Source organism: Hyla sarda, chromosome 5, assembly GCF_029499605.1.
Source record: "Hyla sarda isolate aHylSar1 chromosome 5, aHylSar1.hap1, whole genome shotgun sequence".
Classification (NCBI taxonomy): Eukaryota; Metazoa; Chordata; class Amphibia; order Anura; family Hylidae; genus Hyla; species Hyla sarda.
The window spans coordinates 307950932-307973835 of NC_079193.1; the positions used below are offsets into that span (position 1 = coordinate 307950932).

General features: G+C 45.7%; 1 long non-coding RNA gene across 1 annotated transcript in view; it reads right to left on the bottom strand.

Annotated features, from left to right (window-relative positions):
- Positions 1 to 21924, bottom strand: part of LOC130274163 (uncharacterized) — a 24396-nt gene extending 2472 nt beyond the window's left edge. The window contains exons 1-3 of the long non-coding RNA XR_008844269.1: positions 21696 to 21924; positions 10468 to 10519; positions 9531 to 9672 (exon numbers count right to left, since the gene is read on the bottom strand). This is a non-coding gene — a long non-coding RNA (uncharacterized LOC130274163). The remainder of the gene's footprint in view (positions 1 to 9530; positions 9673 to 10467; positions 10520 to 21695) is intronic.
- Between the last annotated feature and the right edge of the window lie 980 nt (positions 21925 to 22904).

Sequence of the window (22904 nt, forward strand, 5' to 3'; positions counted from 1 at the left end):
TACATTTCTGCGTCTGGAGCGACATTGGTGAATAACAGAAATTTACCTAATGTATCATTTCTGTGTGAAACTCAACAGTGTTCACTTCTGTGTCCTAAACAGGCAAAGTTTGTGTTTGGCAAAAAGACTTATACTAGTCAGTATTTGACTACATTTGGTTTATTAAAGGGGCATTCCAGCTTTATACATCTTATCCCCTATCCAAAGGATGGGGGATAAGATGTATGATCGCAGGGGTCCCGCTGCTGGGGACTCCTGTAATCTCGATGCAGTCCCTAGCATTCTGTACCGGGTGCTTCCTCCGAGACGGGGACGTGACATCACAGCCATGCCCCCTAGTGACATCACGATACGCCCCCTCCATTCATGTCTATAGGAGGGGGTGTGACAGCCATCATGCCCCCTCCCATAGACATGAATGGACGGGGCGTGGCCGTGACATCACATCCCCGTCTCGGATGTAGCGCCCGGCATAAAATGCAAGGGGCTGCACTGATATCGCAGGGCTCCCAGGCGGCAGGACCCCTGCGATCATACATCTTATCCCCTATCCTTTGGATAGGGGTAAGATGTATAAAGCCGGAATACCCCTTTAAATCAATTGACCTGCTGGGAACATGTTGCACTATAGGTAGATAAACCTGTTTGATGGGTTGCTGACATATAGTAGCAAGATGTGAAGAAATGGTGATCATCATTTATTTCTAGTTTTCCAATTTGATTGCAATAATGTTGGTTGCTTGGCAAATAAAAAAAAAAGTACCGTATATACTCGAGTATAAGCCGACCCGAGTATAAGCCGAGACCCCTAATTTCAACCCAAAATCCCAGGAAAAGTTATTGACTCGAGTATAAGCCTAGGGTGGGAAATACATCATCCCCCCCCGTCATCATCCAGACCCGTCATTAACATCCTCATCATCATCCCCTTGTCATCATCCCACACATCCCCCCTTCATCATCCCCTTGTCATCATCCCACACATCCCCCCTTCATCATCCCCTTGTCATCATCCCACACATCCCCCCCTTCATCATCCCCTTGTCATCATCCCACACATCCCCCCCTTCATCATCCCCACCCCCCTTCATCATCCCCCCCCCTTCATCATCCTCTTGTCATCATCCCACCCCCCCCCCCCTTCATCATCCTCTTCTCATCATCCGCCCTCAGTGGTCTTCAACCTGTGGACCTCCAGAGGTTTCAAAACTACAACTCCCAGCCAGCCATCGGCTGTCCGGGCTTGCTGGGAGTTGTAGTTTTGAAACCTCCGGAGGTCTGCAGGTTGAAGAGCACTGCGGCCTTCGACATCATCCAGCCCCCTCTCACCCCCTTTAGTTCTGAGTACTCACCTCCGCTCGGCGCTGGTCCGGTCCTGCAGGGCTGTCCGGAGGGATAGTGGTTCCGGGCTGCTATCTTCACCGGGGGCGCCTCTTCTCCGCGCTTCCGGCCCGGAATAGAGGCGTTGCCTTGACAATGACGCAGAAGTACGTTGGCAATGAACGCACCTCTGCGTCGTTGTCAAGGCAACGTGACTATTCTGAGGCCGGGCCCGAAGCGCTTAGAAGAGGCCTCCCCGGTGAAGATAGCAGCCCGGAACCACTGTCCCACCGGACCACCTCCTCACCGGACAGCCCTGCAGGACCGGACCAGCGCCGAGCGGAGGTGAGTACTGTACAGAACTAAAGGGGGGTGAGAGGGGGCTGGATGATGTCGAAGGCCGCAGTGCTCTTCAACCTGCGGACCTCTGGAGGTTTCAAAACTACAACTCCCAGCAAGCCCGAACAGCCGATGGCTGCCCGGGCTTGCTGGGAGTTGTAGTTTTGAAACCTCTGGAGGTCCGCAGGTTGAAGACCACTGCGGGTGGGGGAGTTCACTCGAGTATAAGCCGAGGGGGGTGTTTTCAGCACGAAAAATTGTGCTGAAAAACTCGGCTTATACTCGAGTATATACGGTAGCTTAGGTCATGTTCACACAAGATTTGTTCAGGATTTAGGAGTGGCCATATTTTTTTTTACTGTAAATTTTGGTACGTACCTGGCAGACAGTAATGGACATGCTTAGGAAGGATCTGTGCTTGTCTTGGGGCTCAATGGCTATGTTGTGAGATTACCATAACACTGTGGCTAGCTTTTTGTGAACTGGCATTTCCTGTTTGACTTTTCTTTTTTTGACTACAAATCCCACAATTCCATTTTCCTCCCTCCCACACATCAGCCACCCCACCCATTGAATCATAAATGAGCTGCAGACATTCAAAAGACCTGTGGTTTTCAATCAGGGTGCCTACAGCTGTTGCATTAGTTGCAGATTGATCTCTCTCCGACCAAACGATCGCTCCACCCATTGAAGCAGACAGGCTCCCTGTCATCAGCTGACTAGTGAGTCAGGTCTCGGCCGCATTGCAAGCTGGAAAAATCTGAGATAACACTATATTATGAACTACACTAACTTTACAGCCCCTTTACCATAGTCAAATAAAAAAATTCCTGGAATACCCCTTTAATATTTTACAATACAATGGAAAGAATCCTGCAAGAATTCCAAACAAAACAGAGGTAATAAAGTAACATATGAGGGCCAACAATGAAGCCAACCCTAATGAAAAGGACCCTAAGTGTTCCGCTCATGCGGCCCACAGCAGGCAAACTCTGGTGGAATTCAGCATAGGACAGAAAATAAATAGCTCCAAAAGGCCCTATAGGAGCCAGAACATAGGTTCATGTAAACATCACAAAAACTCGACAAACATAAATAGACAAAACACACACCAGATAGACAAGGAATTACAAGGGAGGAGAGAAAAGAGAAGGAAAAAAAAGGGGGGGGTTAGAGAGGGAAAGAAGGAAAGAAAAGATAAAGTTGGGAAAATATAACAGAACTAAGGAGGGTTGTCTATCAGAGAAGCGGTCCCAGGGTTCCCAGACAGAAAGAAAGAGAGGCGAGATATTGTTGAGAGAGGCGGTGAGGGACTCGAGAGATCTGATCTCCCTAAACCTACCCAGAACATCCATCTCAAATGGGGGAAGGGTTTGCTTCCAACACTTAGCAATGAGGGTTTTGGCTGCCAGAACAATTTGCATAAACAACTTGAAAGGCAGCTTAGAAAAGTCCCTACTGAAGAGATGCAGTAAGTAAACCAGAGGATCCATAGGAACCAGGACCCCCAACACATCAGATACCAAGAGTCTCACCATTTCCCAGCAAGGAGTAATCAGAGGACAAGATCAGAATATATGGAAGACTGTACCCAGCCCAACCTCACAACGCCAGCACTGAGGAGGAATGTCTGGGTTCAGTTTATTTAGCAATTCAGAGGTATGATACCACCCCATGAGCATTTTATACTGTGTTTCTTTATAGGCCGTGCAAATGGAGGCCTTCGAGGCTCTTTCCCAGATAATCCGCCACTGAGGAAGCATTATAGCAGTGTTCAAGTCCTCCTCCCAACAACTCATAACGGTGAGATGGAGGACTCCCATCCGAAGGAGCGCTAAGAATAGAATAGATATCAGAAAGAAAGCCTTTCCTCAATGGGCCAGAGCGGCACAGATGTTCAAAAGTTGTTGGTAAAGTAACCACATTAGTTCCCAATGCAGAAGACATATAGAAGACTCATGCAACTCCCGGAAGTGAGCCAGGGCATCACGTTTCAAACGAGAACCCAGGGCAATACAATGCCCCCGAATCACCGATTTGTGGGCTACCCAAAGGATAGCCTGAGAGGAGACTGATACCTGGTTAAGAGCAAAGTAATCAACTATACCAGCCCTGATCGAGTCCCGGGAGGGCAGATTTTTAAGCAGGGAATCATTAAGCCGCCAATGGCAGCGCCGGGGAGAGGAAGATAAAGGGGAGAAAGAGAGGAGGAAATAATCTATACGGGTGTGCAGTTTATGTGAATAAGAGAAAAAGGACTTAGCAGGGTAGTTAATTCACTAAAGGTCATATAAAGAGGGGGACAGTATCAGACGCCGAAATAAGGAGACAAGGGGGAGGGACGACGATCCATGGAGGGAGAAAAATAACATTAAAGTCACCGCCAAAAAGCCAGGCCGAGTGAAGGGTACTTGTGTAACCAAGCAAGGACCCGACACAAAAGGGATTTGGGAGGAGTCAGGTGCGTAAATGTTGCAGAGAAGCAAGGGTTTACCACCTAGGGAGCCCTCAACTATAACACAGCGTCCCAGAGAGTCAACATAGTAAGAAGAAATTTGTAGGGGACAAGAGCGAGAAACCAAGATCTCCACACCGGCCACCTTCCTGCCGGAAGAGACGGAGAAAGCGACTGGATAGAGATGTTGGAGAAACTGAAAAGAACCAGAGCTGTCAAAGTGTGTTTCCTGAATAAATACTATATTGGCCCTCTGCATAACCAACTCCTGTTGCAAGAGGTGCCCTTTAGGGGCGGAGTTGAGGCCCTTCACATTCAGGGAAAGACACTGAGCCATGGCAAGAGAAAAAGGGTGAAAAGGAAAAAGCAGGAGGAGGAGAAAATGCACTCACCCATACACAGTCAGGAACTACCTCCACCCAGCAGCAGCAACAACAAGAAAGAGGATCAAGGGAGATATTTTGCCACATTCACATGGTCTGAAAACAGATGACAGAATTATGGACCTGCTGCTGGTTTTATTATGCACAGCATGGCGCTTAGTTCCACAGATAACACATTGAAAAGCCACATTTAACTCCAATAAATTACAGAGTGATCCAATAGACATTGGGGGGAATTTTTTAAAACCTGTGCAGAGGAAAAGTTGACCAGTTGCCAATAGCAACCAATCAGATCCCTTCTATAATTTTTAACCACTTAATGACCAAGGACGTAAATGGACGTCCTGGTGCGGAGGTACTTTGCGCACCAGGACCTTCATTTACGTCCTATACATGATCGCGAGCATTGGAGCAATGCTCGTGTCATGCACTGCATATCCGCCATTAACGCGATAGCGCTGAGGTCTGCCATTAACCCCTCAGATGCCGTGATCAATACAGATCACGGCATCTACAGCAATGCGCATATTTAAATAGATGATTGGATTGCCCGCGGGGATCCGATCATCTAAAATTGTGGCCCTATGCATAGCACTGAACAGTATTAGCAATCAAGGGAATGCTATAGATAGTCTCCTATGGGGACATAAAAAGTGTAAAAAAAAAAAAAAGTTTAACCCCTTAAGGACGCAGGGTTTTTCGGTTTTTGCATTTTCATTTTTTCCTCCTTACCTTTTAAAAATCATAACCCTTTCAATTTTCCAACTAAAAATCCATATTATGGCTTATTTTTTGCATCACCAATTCTACTTTGCAGTGACATCAGTCATTTTAGCAAAAAATCCACGGCGAAAAGGAAAAAAAATTATTGTGCGACAAAATTGAAGAAAAAACACCATTTTGTAACTTTTGGGGGCTTCCGTTTCTATGCAGTGCATATTTCGGTAAAAATGATACCTTATCATTATTCTGTAGGTCCATATGGTTAAAATGGTACCCTACTTTTATAGGTTTGATTTTGTCATACTTCTGGAAAAAATCATAACTGCATGCAGGAAAATGTATACGTTTAAAAATGTCATATTCTGACCCCTTTAACTTTTTTAATTTTCCACGTACAGGGCGGTATGAGGACTCATTTTTTGCGCCGTGATCTGAAGTTTTTATTGGTACCATTTTTGTTTTGAACGGACTTTTAGATCACTTTTTATTTATTTTTTAATGGTATAAAAAGCGACCAAAAATACGCTTTTTTGGACTTTTTTTTTACGTGTACGCCATTGACCGTGCGGTTTAATTCACAATATATTTTTATAGTTCGGGCATTTACGCACGCGGCGATACCACATATGTTTATTTTTATTTACACTGTTTTATTTTTTTTTATGGGAAAAAGGGGGGTGATTCAAACTTTTATTAGGGAAGGGGGTTAAAGGAGTACTCCGGCGCGCACTTTTTTCCTTTTATCCCGTCCGGGCTGCAAAATAAAAGAAAACACACTTTCTCTTACCTGCCAACGAGCCCCCGGAGCTCCGGTACACTCCGGTACAGGTGTTCGGTCCCTGGGCTGCATTCTTCTTACTTCCTTTTAGCCCGGCACGTCACACGGAGCTTCAGCCTATCACCGGCTGCAGCGATGTCCCGCCTCGGCCGGTGATAGGCTGAAGCTCCGTGGGACGTGCCGGGCTAAAAGGAAGTAAGAAGAATACAGCCCGGGGACTGAACACCTGTACCGGAGTGTACCGGAGCTCCGGGGGCTCGTTGGCAGGTAAGAGAAAGTGTGTTTTCTTTTATTTTGCAGCCCGGACGGGATAAAAGGAAAAAAGTGCGCGCCGGAGTACTCCTTTAAATGATCTTTAATAACACTTTTTTTTTACTTTATTTTTTGCAGTGTTATAGCTCCCATAGGGAGCTATGGGAGCTATAACACTGCTAAAAAAAAAAAAGTAAAAAAAAAGTGTTATTAAAGATCATTTAAAGGAGTACTCCGGCGCGCACTTTTATAGGGACCTATAACACTGCACACACTGATCTTTTACACAGATCACAGTCGTGTTAATAAACGCCTGGGATCTGTGTAAAAGATCAGTGTGTGCAGTGTTATAGGTCCCTATGGGAGCTATAACACTGCAAAAAAAAAGAGTAAAACAATCAGTGTTATCGGCACTTGACTGCTCCTGCCTGGATCTCAGGCACGGAGCAGTCATTTGCCGATTGGTTAATGTTAAAAGCAAGTGAATGGGAAAGTGTCTGCTAATTACACAAGGAACACTATATGAAAAGCTTTATTTGGTGACAGGTACTCTTTAAGGGGTTAATATATCTTTAGAGCAGTCTTTGCTCTTTTTTGTCATACAGAACTCCAAATCCCCCGCATAGACAAGAAGGAAATGATACAACACTGGCAGCAGTCACCACTAGGGGAGCCTAGGAAATCACTGGATACGGTTTTATTATTAAGTTGTATGTAGAGGCAGTATGCAATAGGCTCATTCTATCTAGCTGCAGCTAAGGGCAGACACAATTCTATCATTTACCTTTCTGTGTATGGAGCATTGAATCAGGAATACAAAGTTCCAACCGTAATAAAGAGATATTAAAGGGGTACTCCAGTGAAAAACTTTTTTTTTTTTTTTTTAAATCAACTGGTGCCAGAAAGTTAAATAGATTTGTATATTACTTCTATTAAAAAAAAATCTTAATCCTTACTGTACTTATTAGCTGCTGAATACTACAGTGGAAATTATTTTCTTTTTGAAACACAGAGCTGTCTGCTGACATCACGAGCACAGTGCTCTCTGCTGACATCTCTGTCCATTTTAGGAACTGTCCAGAACAGCATATGCTTGCTTTGGGGATTTCCTTTTACTCTGGACAGTTCCTAAAATGGACAGAGATGTCAGCAGAGAGCACTGTGCTCATGATGTCAGCAGAGAGCTGTGTTTCAAACGAAAAAGAATTTCCACTGTAGTATTCAGCAGCTAATAAGTACAGGAAGGATTAAGATTTTTTAATAGAAGTAATTTACAAATCTGTTTAACTTTCTGGCACCAGTTGATAAAGAGTACCCCTTTAAGAAATGAATTAGCACTGAATGTTTTGCCTGTACAGATAAAACCTACATAATAGCACACAAGGATGGACATTCATTTTAAGGTAAATCCAACTATAAAAGTTACATTTCTGTAAATCATTTCATCATACAAATTCCGGGACTTAGAGCTCTTGAGTTTGGGCAATATTTATAGAAAACAATGAAAAAGCTGAATCTCTAGGAGGGTTATTTGGACTGAAGACGCCTCTAGAGACGTAAGATTGTGTAGTAATACGTCTTTACTCTGGATCCTGCCTGATAGATTACGTTACATTCTTACATTTCTGTGTGCCGTGTTGTTTTCCTTTTGGGGCTGGAGGTTTGTGTTATCGAGCCCAACAAGTAATGTGTATTCCAAGGGGCCAGTCGGTCTGTTCTCTATGCCAGAAGACAAAGAAAATATGTATCTGTCATTATGTCATCGATATACCCTTACTTCATACTACGTCAACTTATTTGCACATGTCGGGCAAGTGAAAAGATCTAAATGTAAATAGTCATGTGTTTAATAGTCAGGTGTCTTTTTGTTTAAAAAAAAATGACACATTTAATTCTGCTTAAATTGGTATTGTATGCATGGTATGTACCTAAAAACACATGTAAGACACTGTGCATTGCTATCTTGTGGCAGAATTTCTGCAAGAACCTGCAGCTATATTGTAAAAAATGATCATCAAACCATAGTTTCTAAACTAACACAGATTATATTCCCTAACTACTCCTAACACCCCTCCTGCCCTTAAAAAAATGTTCCAAGCTTTAAAAATCTCTGTATCATACCTTTCCCCTCGCTCACATTGTGTGAGCTCCCAGGAGGAGAAAGTGGGCGTTCCCCAGCAGGGGCGGTCACTGAAGTCTGCGAGAGCTGTGGCTCACCATGCCCCACATGCACTTCCTGAGTTTGGTCTCCTTCCAGGCTGGGAGAAGACCAAACTAACTGTTTGACTTGCGCAGGGAACACAACAGAGCCTATTAGTGGCCGTATTTTAAATTACATTAAAAACATATAAAAAGGTTAAGAATTTTAACAGCAAGTATATAGCAAAGTGTCTTATAATTACATAAGGAACAATATATAAAAAGTATCATTTGGTGACAGGTACTCTTTAAGGGCTTATACCACCACCTATATTTTTAAGGAACCATGGACATAGGCACCGGTAGACAGGAGCTGTCCCCATTCACATGAATAGGAAATGTTACTGGGCATTCTCTCTGGTTAGAGACCAGAAGAAGCGTCTTAGGGGTGAGAAACGGTTGTTGTTTCCTAAACATTAAAGTAGTTGCATATGATTTAAAATAATACATGTCTGCTTTCTTACAATATACAGGCAGTGGGTGCTTTTAGAGCTCAGGCCAATTTACTGTGGCTGTTAGTTACACAGTAGGCCATGGGAACGAACCTTGAGTATGCACCATCATTGTGCTCCACATTTATGGCACTATGTGGGAAGGGGTTAATTTAAAGGGGTATTCCATCCAAAGTCATCCTATCCCCTATCCAAAGCATATGGGATAAGAGGTCTAAGGGTGGAATATCTCTTTAAATAAGAAAATACATAAAAACTGCACATAATGTGACCAGACCTCAACCCACTTTCGAGTCTAATGATTTCACCTAGTAGCCTGATCAGATGTTCAGCTGCAATAATCAAACACCATACCTAAAACAAAAGAATACGTCTGCCACGCCCCCTCCCATAGAGATGAATGGAAGGGGTGGGGGGGTCACGTCTCCAGTCCCGGAAACACAGAGGTTTTTGAGACTGGAGCAGAAGCCCCGCATAGAATGTAGCTGCTGCTCGGAGATCGCAGGGGGTCCTAGCAGTGGGCCCTCCGCGATCACACATCTTATCCCCTATGCTACTGGAAGAGGGTGCAAAGTAAACATTTTTTACAAAAGCAAATTGTTCTTAATAGTGTAATAAAAACATTTTACCTTTCTCTGCCATTGCTGATGGATCCTTCCAAGTCATCTCAGATACATACGAAATATACGATGGAAGTTTCAAACTTCTACATTTAAGAGCAGGAAGCATTATGTGTTGTTATGGTTCAATAGAGGTTTTGTGGTCACAAACCTGCCCATAGAGAAAAAAGTATAGTCAGACCAGAATTAAACAATACTTAAAAACTATATAACAGTACATTACTGCAAGTGCAAAATACAGCAAGAAATGATAACCATGGAAATAGAATAATCATAGGACATTGGAAATGACATAAAACATTTACAAAATACAGCAACATGATAGTAACAGTTAAATATGGTGGACATAGTGGGGATTTAGGGAATGTATTTCTTGCTCTTAAAGGAACCTTAAATTCTACACTGTGCAAGTATTTGCACCAGCATTTGTGTAATTTGTCATATAAATATGCTGTCCCTCAGAAACAACTTAAAGTAGGACATAATAAAGCAGTACCAAGCAGTGTAAGGTGTAAATCAAGCCCTAAGTTAAGATCTAATACTTACTTACTTTATTTTCTCAGCCCAGTTTAGGCTCTCTCTGGCCCCTACTCACTCCCTCCTTAAAAAACATCAATGGGCAGTGTGTAATCGGATCCCTCAGTTGGAGGGGGGGGGGGAGTAAATAGGAGCCTGATAAGATATGTTGCAGAGTTTCTTACAATCGCTTGCACAACTGGACAGGGAGAAAAATTATGAAGAACATCTTTGACTACATCATGCACATAGCCGAGGTTATGATATAACATCAAGGTGGACCATGTGAACAAAATTTGGGTCACTTCAATGACTAGCTGTAAGGAGTTTACAACTCCCAGTATATGATGTGGGGACGTCATAATACTAAATGCTGGTAAGGTTAAAACCATATAACTGGCAGTGAAATTCATTGCTATGCAGATCATACCTTTCTTTCCTGTATGAAAAGTCCTGAAGATTTGAGCCTCTAATGTGAAAATCTGAAAGAGATCAGACATTTTCAGTTACAATATAGATTGATGGATGAATGGACAGCCACACATTTCCACTTTAATGCTCCTCAACTTTGTTATTCCTCCAAGCAGCAGGCATGTGCCATTTATAATACTGGAGTCTTTTTGTATGAAAAACCAGGAGAAATGGTGTGTCCGGCACTGCTGCTAAACTTGGGGTAGGTTCTATAATGTTCTACAAGTTGCAGTTGTACTTTTAAGAATATACTCCAAACTTCAGGTGACTGCTGCTTTTTATTTCTATCTTTGATCTTATTTTCTTCTTTATTGAAGAAATAAACTCATATCACTTCAGGGGGAGACATCTTCAGGGGTTTATGGGCGTTTTCCCTAAGGGATGGCACCATAAATGTACTTAACCAATTTTCCATGGTTTTTTTCACCTCATTTCAGATCAGTGTATGCAGAGGACTTCTTCAGAATCGGTGGACTACATCGATGACCAGCATATTTTTTTTTGTTTAAAATTAATAAAAGGGTTAACGAGGGCTTGTGGAGGAGTGTTTTTGGGAATAAAAGTTTTTAAAAAGTGTTTTTTATTTTTTAATTTTTTTACTTACTTTACAGGCTTAGTAATGGAAGCTGTCTGATTGACAGAGTCCTTTACTAAGCCGGGCTTAGCATTAGCCAAAAAAACAGCTACCGCTAACCCCCAATTATTACCCCAGTACCCACCGCCACAGGGGTGCTGGGAAGAGCTGGTACCAACAGGCCCAGAGTATCAAAAATAGTGCTCCTGGGCCTAGGCGGTAACAGGCTGGCATTATTTAGGTTGAGGGCCAGTAACAATGGTCCTCGCCCACTCTGGTAACATCAGGCTGTTGCTGCCTAGTTGGTATTTTGCTGAAAATAAAAATAGGGGGAATCCTATGGCTTTTTATTGTTTTCTTTTTTTATTATTTTTCATGCAAATATATGTGTGGGGGTTCCAAATATTTTCATTCTCAGCCAGATACCAATCAAGCAGCAACAGCCTGGCGTTACCAGGGTGGCCAAGGACCATTGTTACTGGCCCTCCCCAGCCTAAATAATGCCAGCCTGTTACTGCCTAGGCCCAGGAGCGCCTTTTTTGAATCTTCGGGCCGGTTGGTACCGGCTCTTCCCGGCAGCCCTGTGGCAGTGGGTACAGTGGTAGTAATTGGGGGTTAGCACTAGCTGTTTTTGTGGCTAACACTAAGCCCCAGCATAGTAATGGATACCGTCTATAAGACAGCTTCCACTACTAAGCCTGTAAAGTAAATTAAAAGGAAAAAAACACAACACAACAAAAAAACGCTGGTCATCAACGTAGTCTACCAAATCCGAAGAAGTTCTTTGCATACACGGATCTGAAATTATAAGAAAGAAAAAACACACAGAAAATTGGTTAGTACATTTATGGTGCCCTCCCTTAGGGAAAATGCCCATAAACCAGTGTTTCTAATCTACAACCCCCATCATTTCCAGAGAGCCTTTGGCTGTCTGGGAAAGATATAAATTGAAATTTAGCAACAGCTGAGGCCCCCTGTTCTAAACTACAACTCCCGTGAAGAAAAAATTAGCCCTCACACATCCCCGTATACAGAAAAATAAAAAGGCTAGAGGGGTCAAAAGAGAACAATTTTAAACATGCTAATTTTCATATAAATAGGATATAATAGTGTCATATAAACATCTGTCAGCCACTTTTTTTTTGCCTTAAAGGGGTTATCCACCATAAGGTGAATATAGTATGTACCTGGCAGGCAGTAATGGACATGCTTAGGAAGAATCTGCGCTTGTCTTGGGGCTAAATGGCTATGTCATGATATTACCATAATACTGTGGCTAGCTTTTTGTGAACTTGTATTTCCTTTTTGAGTTTTCTCCTTTTGCCTACAAATCCCATAATTAAATTTTTCTCCCTCCCACACATCAGCCACCCCACCCATTTAAACATAAATGAGCTGCATCCATTCAAAAGACCTGTATTTTCAATCAGGGTGCCTACAGCGGTTGCCTTAGTTGCAGATTGATCTCTCTCCCACCAAGCAGTCCCTCCACCCATTGAAGCAGACAGGCTCCCTGTCATCAGCTGACTAGTGAGTCAGGTCTCAGACGCATTGCAACCTGGGACAAATCTGAGACAACAGTCATTTTGTATGCTGATAAAAATAAATATTGGGGTGAAAATCACAGAAGAATTGTGAGAAAACCGTCACACACAGGTACAGATACTATATTATGAACTACACTAACTTTACAGCCCCTGTAGCATAGTGAAATAAAAAAAATTCCTGCAATACCCCTTTAACTTATTATTGACGGGGCACAATGGGAAACAACAACAGATGCCATTCACTATTTTGGGGTCTGTTGTTTTTTGACGAGAGTAATGGGTTCTCCCACGGACGTCACACTGTTGTGTCACAACAGCAGTGTGAAAGAAGCCCACAATAATTTCAACTGTATGAACCTACAGAATACATAGAATGTGTATTTTTTACCGAAAAATGCACTGGGTAGAAATAAAAAAATGAAAGGTCCTAAAAGTTACAAAATGGCATTTCTTTTTTTTTCCCATTTTTGTCCAACAAATAATTTTTGTTTTTTCGCCATAGATCTTGTGGTGAAATTATTGATAATAAAGTCATAAAGTAAAACTGGTGGTGCAAAAAACTGAAAGCGTTATGATTTTAAGAAGGTGAGGGGAAAAAAAACAAAATTTCAAAAATAAAAACCTGTGTCCTAAAGGGGTTAATTAAAATAAAAAAAATCATATTATATATATCTATATATCTATATATATATATCTATATATATATATATATATATAAAACTCAACGTGTGTGTATGTATATATGTATGTATGTATATGTGTGTGTGTGTGTGTGTGTATGAATGTATGTATGTATGTATGTTCCACAAAAAATTCCAAATGGCTAAAGATATTAATATGAAACTTGGCACACATGTTACTTATATGTCAGCAACAAACATAGGATAGGTGATTTAACCCTTACTCACCCCCATTTGCCAGGGGGTGTGTTTAAAGTCTCATACAAGCCAATGGAAATATATGTTACTGCATAACTTCCAAATGGCTGGAGATATTTCGATAATACTTGGTCACATGTTACTCATATGTCCACTTAAAATATAGGACAGTTAATTTAACCCTTAACTACCCCCATTTGTGAGGGTCGGGTTTTTGTTTAAAGTCCAATGCAAATCAATGGGAAATGTATGTTCCCACATAACTTCCGTACGGCTGGAGATATTTCAATAGCTGGTACACATATTATCAGGATATGAGGTCGAGATAGAAGGTCGAGATAGGAGGTTAAGATATGGAGACAGGAGAGGAGGTCGAGATAGAAGATCGAGATAGGAGGACAGGAAATGAGGACAGGATCTAAATAGGAATAGGGGAAATGAGGTTGGGATATAAGGACGGGATATGAGGATGGGATATTGTTACGCCGAGCGCTCCGGGTCCCCGCTCCTCCCCGGAGCGCTCGCTACACTCTCCTCACTGCAGCGCTCCGGTCAGGTCCACTGACCCGGGGCGCTGCGATACCGCCTCCAGCCGGGATGCGATTCGCGATGCGGGTAGCGCCCGCTCGCGATGCGCACCCCGGCTCCCGTACCTGACTCGCTCTCCGTCGGTCCTGTCCCGGCGCGCGCGGCCCCGCTCCCTAGGGCGCGCGCGCGCCGGGTCTTTGCGATTTAAAGGGCCACTGCGCCGCTGATTGGCGCAGTGGTTCCAATTAGTCTGATCACCTGTGCACTTCCCTATATCACCTCACTTCCCCTGCACTTCCTTGCCGGATCTTGTTGCCATCGTGCCAGTGAAAGCGTTTCCTTGTGTGTTCCTAGCCTGTGTTCCAGACCTCCTGCCGTTGCCCCTGACTACGATCCTTGCTGCCTGCCCCGACCTTCTGCTACGTCCGACCTTGCTTCTGTCTTCTCTCTTGTACCGCGCCTATCTTCAGCAGCCAGAGAGGTTGAGCCGTTGCTAGTGGATACGACCTGGTCACTACCGCCGCAGCAAGACCATCCCGCTTTGCGGCGGGCTCTGGTGAAAACCAGTAGTGACTTAGAACCGATCCACTAGCACGGTCCACGCCAATCCCTCTCTGGCACAGAGGATCCACTACCTGCCAGCCGGCATCGTGACAGTAGATCCGGCCATGGATCCCGCTGAAGTTCCTCTGCCAGTTGTCGCTGACCTCACCACGGTGGTCGCCCAGCAGTCACAACAGATAGCGCAACAAGGCCAACAGCTGTCTCAACTGACCGTTATGCTACAGCAGTTACTACCACAGCTTCAGCAATCATCTCCTCCGCCAGCTCCTGCACCTCCTCCGCAGCGAGTGGCCGCTTCTGGTCTACGCCTATCCTTGCCGGATAAATTTGATGGGGACTCTAAGTTTTGCCGTGGCTTTCTTTCCCAATGTTCCCTGCACTTGGAGATGATGTCGGACCAGTTTCCCACTGAAAGGTCTAAGGTGGCTTTCGTAGTCAGCCTTCTGTCTGGAAAAGCCCTGTCTTGGGCCACACCGCTCTGGGACCGCAATGACCCCGTCACTGCCTCTGTACACTCCTTCTTCTCGGAAATCCGAAGTGTCTTTGAGGAACCTGCCCGAGCCTCTTCTGCTGAGACTGCCCTGTTGAACCTGGTCCAGGGTAATTCTTCCGTTGGCGAGTATGCCGTACAATTCCGTACTCTTGCTTCAGAATTATCCTGGAATAATGAGGCCCTCTGCGCGACCTTTAAAAAAGGCCTATCCAGCAACATTAAAGATGTTCTGGCCGCACGAGAAATCCCTGCTAATCTACATGAACTCATTCACCTAGCCACTCGCATTGACATGCGTTTTTCCGAAAGGCGTCAGGAGCTCCGCCAGGATATGGACTCTGTTCGCACGAGGCGTTTCTTCTCCCCGGCTCCTCTCTCCTCTGGTCCCCTGCAATCTGTTCCTGTGCCTCCCGCCGTGGAGGCTATGCAGGTCGACCGGTCTCGCCTGACACCTCAAGAGAGGACACGACGCCGCATGGAGAATCTCTGCCTGTACTGTGCTAGTACCGAACACTTCCTGAAGGATTGTCCTATCCGTCCTCCCCGCCTGGAAAGACGTACACTGACTCCGCACAAAGGTGAGACAGTCCTTGATGTCTACTCTGCTTCTCCACGTCTTACTGTGCCTGTGCGGATATCTGCCTCTGCCTTCTCCTTCTCTACTATGGCCTTCTTGGACTCCGGATCTGCAGGAAATTTTATTTTGGCCTCCCTCGTCAACAGGTTCAACATCCCGGTGACCAGTCTCGCCAGACCCCTCTACATCAATTGTGTAAACAATGAAAGATTGGACTGTACCATACGTTTCCGCACGGAGCCCCTTCTAATGTGCATCGGATCTCATCACGAGAGGATTGAACTTTTGGTCCTCCCCAATTGCACTTCTGAAATTCTCCTTGGACTTCCCTGGCTTCAACTTCATTCCCCAACCCTGGATTGGTCCACTGGGGAGATCAAGAGTTGGGGGCCCTCTTGTTCCAAGGACTGCCTAAAACCGGTTCCCAGTAACCCTTGCCGTGACTCTGTGGTTCCTCCTGTAACCGGTCTCCCTAAGGCCTATATGGACTTTGCGGATGTTTTTTGCAAAAAACAAGCTGAGACTCTACCTCCTCACAGGCCTTATGATTGTCCTATCGACCTCCTCCCGGGCACTACTCCACCCCGGGGCAGAATTTATCCTCTGTCCGCCCCAGAGACTCTTGCCATGTCTGAATACGTCCAGGAAAATTTAAAAAAGGGCTTTATCCGTAAATCCTCCTCTCCTGCCGGAGCCGGATTTTTCTTTGTGTCCAAAAAAGATGGCTCCCTACGTCCTTGCATTGACTACCGCGGTCTTAATAAAATCACGGTTAAGAACCGCTACCCCCTACCCCTCATCTCTGAACTCTTTGATCGCCTCCAAGGTGCCCACATCTTTACCAAACTGGACTTAAGAGGTGCTTATAATCTCATCCGCATCAGAGAGGGGGATGAATGTAAAACGGCATTTAACACCAGAGATGGACACTTTGAGTATCTGGTCATGCCCTTTGGCCTGTGCAACGCCCCTGCCGTCTTCCAAGACTTTGTTAATGAAATTTTTCGTGATCTCTTATACTCCTGTGTTGTTGTATATCTGGACGATATCCTGATTTTTTCTGCCAATCTAGAAGAACACCGCCAGCATGTCCGTATGGTTCTTCAGAGACTTCGTGACAATCAACTCTATGCCAAAATAGAGAAATGTCTGTTTGAATGCCAATCTCTTCCTTTCCTAGGATACTTGGTCTCTGGCCAGGGACTACAAATGGATCCAGACAAACTCTCTGCCGTCTTAGATTGGCCACGCCCCTCCGGACTCCGTGCTATCCAACGTTTTTTGGGGTTCGCCAATTATTACAGGCAATTTATTCCACATTTTTCTACCGTTGTGGCCCCTATCGTGGCTTTAACCAAAAAAAATGCCGATCCCAAGTCTTGGCCTCCTCAAGCGGAAGACGCCTTTAAACGGCTCAAGTCTGCCTTTTCTTCGGCTCCCGTGCTCTCCAGACCTGACCCATCTAAACCCTTCCTATTGGAGGTTGATGCCTCCTCAGTGGGAGCTGGAGCTGTCCTTCTACAAAAAAATTCTTCCGGGCATGCTGTTACTTGTGGTTTTTTTTCTAGGACCTTCTCTCCGGCGGAGAGGAACTACTCCATCGGGGATCGAGAGCTTCTAGCCATTAAATTAGCACTTGAGGAATGGAGGCATCTGCTGGAGGGATCAAGATTTCCAGTTATTATTTACACCGATCATAAGAACCTCTCCTACCTCCAGTCTGCCCAACGGCTGAATCCTCGCCAGGCCAGGTGGTCTCTGTTCTTTGCCCGATTTAATTTTGAAATTCACTTTCGGCCTGCCGATAAGAACATTAGGGCCGATGCTCTCTCTCGTTCCTCGGATGCTTCTGAAGTTGAACTCTCTCCGCAACACATCATTCCTCCTGACTGCCTGATTTCCACTTCTCCAGCCTCCATCAGGCAAACTCCTCCAGGAAAGACCTTTGTTTCTCCACGCCAACGCCTCGGAATCCTCAAATGGGGTCACTCCTCCCATCTCGCAGGTCATGCGGGCATCAAGAAATCTGTGCAACTCATCTCTCGCTTCTATTGGTGGCCGACTCTGGAGACGGATGTTGAGGACTTTGTACGAGCCTGCACTATCTGTGCCAGGGATAAGACTCCTCGCCAGAAGCCCGCTGGTTTTCTTCATCCTCTGCCTGTCCCCGAACAGCCTTGGTCTCTGATTGGTATGGATTTTATTACTGACTTACCCCCTTCCCGTGGCAACACTGTTATTTGGGTGGTCGTTGATCGATTCTCCAAAATGGCACATTTCATTCCTCTTCCTGGTCTTCCTTCAGCGCCTCAGTTGGCTAAACAATTTTTTGTACACATTTTTCGTCTTCACGGGTTGCCTACGCAGATCGTCTCGGATAGAGGCGTCCAATTCGTGTCTAAATTCTGGAGGGCTCTCTGTAAACAACTCAAGATTAAATTAAATTTTTCTTCTGCATATCATCCTCAATCCAATGGACAAGTAGAAAGAATTAACCAGGTCTTGGGTGATTATTTACGACATTTTGTTTCCTCCCGCCAGGATGACTGGGCAGATCTTCTACCTTGGGCCGAATTCTCGTATAACTTCAGAGTCTCTGAATCCTCCTCCAAATCCCCATTTTTCGTGGTGTACGGCCGTCACCCTCTTCCCCCCCTCCCTACCCCCTTGCCCTCTGGTCTGCCCGCTGTGGATGAAATTTCTCGTGACCTTTCCATCATATGGAGAGAGACTCAAAATTCTCTCTTACAGGCTTCATCACGCATGAAGAAGTTCGCGGATAAGAAAAGAAGAGCTCCTCCCATTTTTTCCCCTGGAGACAAGGTATGGCTCTCCGCTAAATATGTCCGCTTCCGTGTCCCTAGCTACAAGTTGGGACCACGCTATCTTGGTCCTTTCAAAATTTTGTGCCAGATTAATCCTGTCTCTTACAAACTTCTTCTTCCTCCTTCTCTTCGTATTCCTAATGCCTTTCACGTTTCTCTTCTTAAACCACTTATCATCAACCGTTTCTCTCCCAAATCTGTTCCTCCCACTCCTGTTTCCGGCTCCTCGGACATCTTCTCCGTCAAAGAGATTCTGGCATCCAAAAAGGTCAGAGGGAAAACCTTTTTTTTAGTGGATTGGGAGGGTTGTGGTCCAGAAGAGAGATCCTGGGAACCTGAGGACAATATCCTAGACAAAAGTCTGCTCCTCAGGTTCTCAGGCTCTAAGAAGAGGGGGAGACCCAAGGGGGGGGGTACTGTTACGCCGAGCGCTCCGGGTCCCCGCTCCTCCCCGGAGCGCTCGCTACACTCTCCTCACTGCAGCGCTCCGGTCAGGTCCACTGACCCGGGGCGCTGCGATACCGCCTCCAGCCGGGATGCGATTCGCGATGCGGGTAGCGCCCGCTCGCGATGCGCACCCCAGCTCCCGTACCTGACTCGCTCTCCGTCGGTCCTGTCCCGGCGCGCGCGGCCCCGCTCCCTAGGGCGCGCGCGCGCCGGGTCTTTGCGATTTAAAGGGCCACTGCGCCGCTGATTGGCGCAGTGGTTCCAATTAGTCTGATCACCTGTGCACTTCCCTATATCACCTCACTTCCCCTGCACTTCCTTGCCGGATCTTGTTGCCATCGTGCCAGTGAAAGCGTTTCCTTGTGTGTTCCTAGCCTGTGTTCCAGACCTCCTGCCGTTGCCCCTGACTACGATCCTTGCTGCCTGCCCCGACCTTCTGCTACGTCCGACCTTGCTTCTGTCTTCTCTCTTGTACCGCGCCTATCTTCAGCAGCCAGAGAGGTTGAGCCGTTGCTAGTGGATACGACCTGGTCACTACCGCCGCAGCAAGACCATCCCGCTTTGCGGCGGGCTCTGGTGAAAACCAGTAGTGACTTAGAACCGATCCACTAGCACGGTCCACGCCAATCCCTCTCTGGCACAGAGGATCCACTACCTGCCAGCCGGCATCGTGACAGATATGAGGTTGAGATAAGAGGACTGAATATGAGGACGGGATAGGAGATCGAAATATGAGGATGGCATATGAGGTCGGGATATGAGGACGGAATATGAGGTCGAGATAGGGGGTCAGGATAGGAGGTCGGGATAGGAGGTCGAGATAGGAGGTCGAGATAGGAGGATGGGATAGGAGGACGGGATAAGAGGTCGAGATAGGAGGTCGTGATAGGAGGTCGAGATAGGAGGTCAAGATATGAGGATGGGTAAGGAGGACGGGATAGGAGGTCAGGATAGAAGGTTGAGATAGGAGGCCGGGATATGAGAACGGAATATGAGGACGGGATATTAGGCTGAGATAGGAGGATGGGATAGGAGGTCGGGATAGGAGGTCGAGATATGAGGTCGAGATAGGAGGACGGGATAGGAGGACGGGATAGGAGGACGGGATAGGAGGTCAAGATAGGAGGTCGAGATAGGAGGTCGAGATAGGAGGTCGAGATAGGAGGTCAAGATAGGAGGACAGGATAGGAGGACGGGATATGAGGACGGGATAGGAGGACGGGATAGGAGGTCGGGATAGGAGGTCGAGATAGGAGGACGGGATAGGAGGACGGGATAGGAGGTTGGGATAGGAGGTCAAGATAGGAGGTCGGGATAGGAGGTCGAGATAGGAGGTCAAGATAGGAGGACGGCATAGGAGGATGGGATATGAGGACGGGATAGGAGGACGGGATATGAGGATGGGATAGGAGGTCGGGATAGGAGGTAGAGATAGGAGGTAGAGATAGGAGGTCGGGATAGGAGGTCGAGATAGGAGGATGGGAAAGGAGAACAGGAAAGGAGGTCGGGATAGGAGGTCGGGATAGGAGGTCAGGATAGGAGGTCAGGATAGGAGGTCGAGATATGAGGATGGGAAAGGAGGTCGGGATAGGAGGTCGGGATAGGAGCTCGAGATTTGAGGGCAGGATAGGAGGTCGGGATAGGAGGACTGGATAGGAGGATGGGATAGGAGGACGGGATAGGAGGTTGAGATAGGAGGACGGGATAGGAGGTTGAGATAGGAGGTTGAGATAGGAGGTCGGGATAGGAGGATGGGACAGGAGGACGGGATAGGAGGTCAGCATAGGAAGTCAGGATAGGAGGATGGGACAGGAGGTCGAGATAGGAGGACGGGATAGGAGGTCGGGATGTGGGGTTGGGATATGACAACAATATATGAGTACGGGATATGAAGTCAAAAGCTTCCTCCTTTGTTTATTTTCCTCCCCAACAAGGATTAGGAAGGAAAACCGGGCAACGCCGGGTACTCAGCTAGTGTGTATATATATATATATATATATATATATATATATTTATCTCACACATTTGTGGGGTTAAAAAGCGTTGTTTTGGAGTCGTTTATTGGTTTTTGCTTAAGTAAGCCAAATTTATCAACCCCCTGAGATAGTATAATAAAAATGTCACACATAAGCAAAACCAAAAGCAAGAAAAAAAATGCCTACATAACTTGCTCACCAAAGCAACGATGATAAATGTCCCTGATTATGTGCAGTTTTTATTCATTTTCTTATTTAAAGGGAACAGACCATGATAAACCATAAAGGAGTACTGCATCCATAGAACACTTATCCCCTATCAGCGGGGGGATTCCGACTGCTGAGACCCCTGCGATCTCCTGAAGGAGGTGTGTTGGCCACAGTATAACGCTGTGGCCAACACCTCCCCCTCCATGTATCTCTATGGGTGAGGCAGAGATGCCGCATTCGTGCATCCCCGCCTCTTCCATAGAGCTGAATGGAGGGGGCGTGTCTGTCGACATCTTAGTGAGGTCGGCGACATGAGCATAGGCCGCACAGAGCTGCAGCAGTGCTGGGTTTCCATACGGGAGATCTCAGGGGGTCCCAGTTGTCAGACCTCCCCGCGATCAGACACCTATCCTGCGGATAGGGGATGAGTGTTCTATGGCTGCAGTACTCCTTTAGAGGCAGGGTCATGCATAACGGATCTGCAGTGTATTTTATGATGCGGATCCAAACTGTGCAATGCATAGTCTTCTCATATATAAACAATAATTCAGGCATAGCCTGTACTCACTGTGCTGCTGTGTCCCTTTGTTCTGCCTTTTCATATTGGCTGGATGCAGTATATAGTCAGTCAGCGAAATGCAGGTATACAGAGCTCAGTGAGCCTTGGCACACATCCTCTTCCAGGCACACTGCACACAGGCGGATGGATACAGAATGCAGAAAAATACCGTAATGCAGACTCTTGTGGGGCCATTCTTATTTATAATGAACCCTAGTAACAGCCTCCTAGTGACTGAGCAATAAATACATGTACGTACAAAAGAAAGGGAGGAAGGCACATGTGCAAGAGTCACATTACAAGCACCATAACACAGGGCACTGCCTAATAGTGCGGTACATGCTGCCTGGGATTGTGCCACTTACTAGGTAGTTCAGTACAGCAGATTAATTCATGTCAATAATACCAGAGACTCGAGTCCATGTAAACCTCATAAGGTATAGGTTTATTTGGTAACTGTAATATATTTATATTTATAAATCCGTCCTGGTCAGGTGACACATAGCCAGGAGAGAACGTGCCAAGTATTCACTTCTTTTGATTGGTCAGGGTCATTCTCAGTCCCAAACTGATAAAAACTATTTTTACAAAAGTTTTTATTATGACAGGGACACTTTAAAGCCATTTCCTCATGGATGTCATATAGAGCTTTATTAGTACCTGCAGTTGCATTAGTACTAATGGGGTAGAAGAGCAACCTGCAGTGATTGGATGAAGAAGCCCAGCACAGCACCGCAGAGTCAGGGAGGAAGACTATCCATACAGAGTGAGGACACAACCCCTCCAGAGCACAGAATGACAAACCAAGGTATCTTTGAGAGAAATATAGGTGCTAGACCAGGGGTTGGCAACCCGTGGCATGCATGCCACTCATAGCACACAGGGTGCTTCTGAATGGCACGCAAGGGCCCCGGGTGTAGAGGGAGCCCATTCAACGCAGAGAACCTAACCTGCCTGGCTACCTACCTATGTACAGGATGGGCCATTTATATGGATACACCTTAATAATATGGGAATGGTTGGTGACATTAACTTCCTGTTTGTGGCACATTAGTATATATGAGGGGGAAAACTTTTCAAGATGGGTGGTGACCATGGCGGCCATTTTGAAGTCGGCCATTTTGAATCCAACTTTTTCAATAGGAAGAGGGTCATGTGACACATCAAACTTATTGGGAGTTTCACAAGAAAAACAATGATGTGCTTAGGTTTAATGTA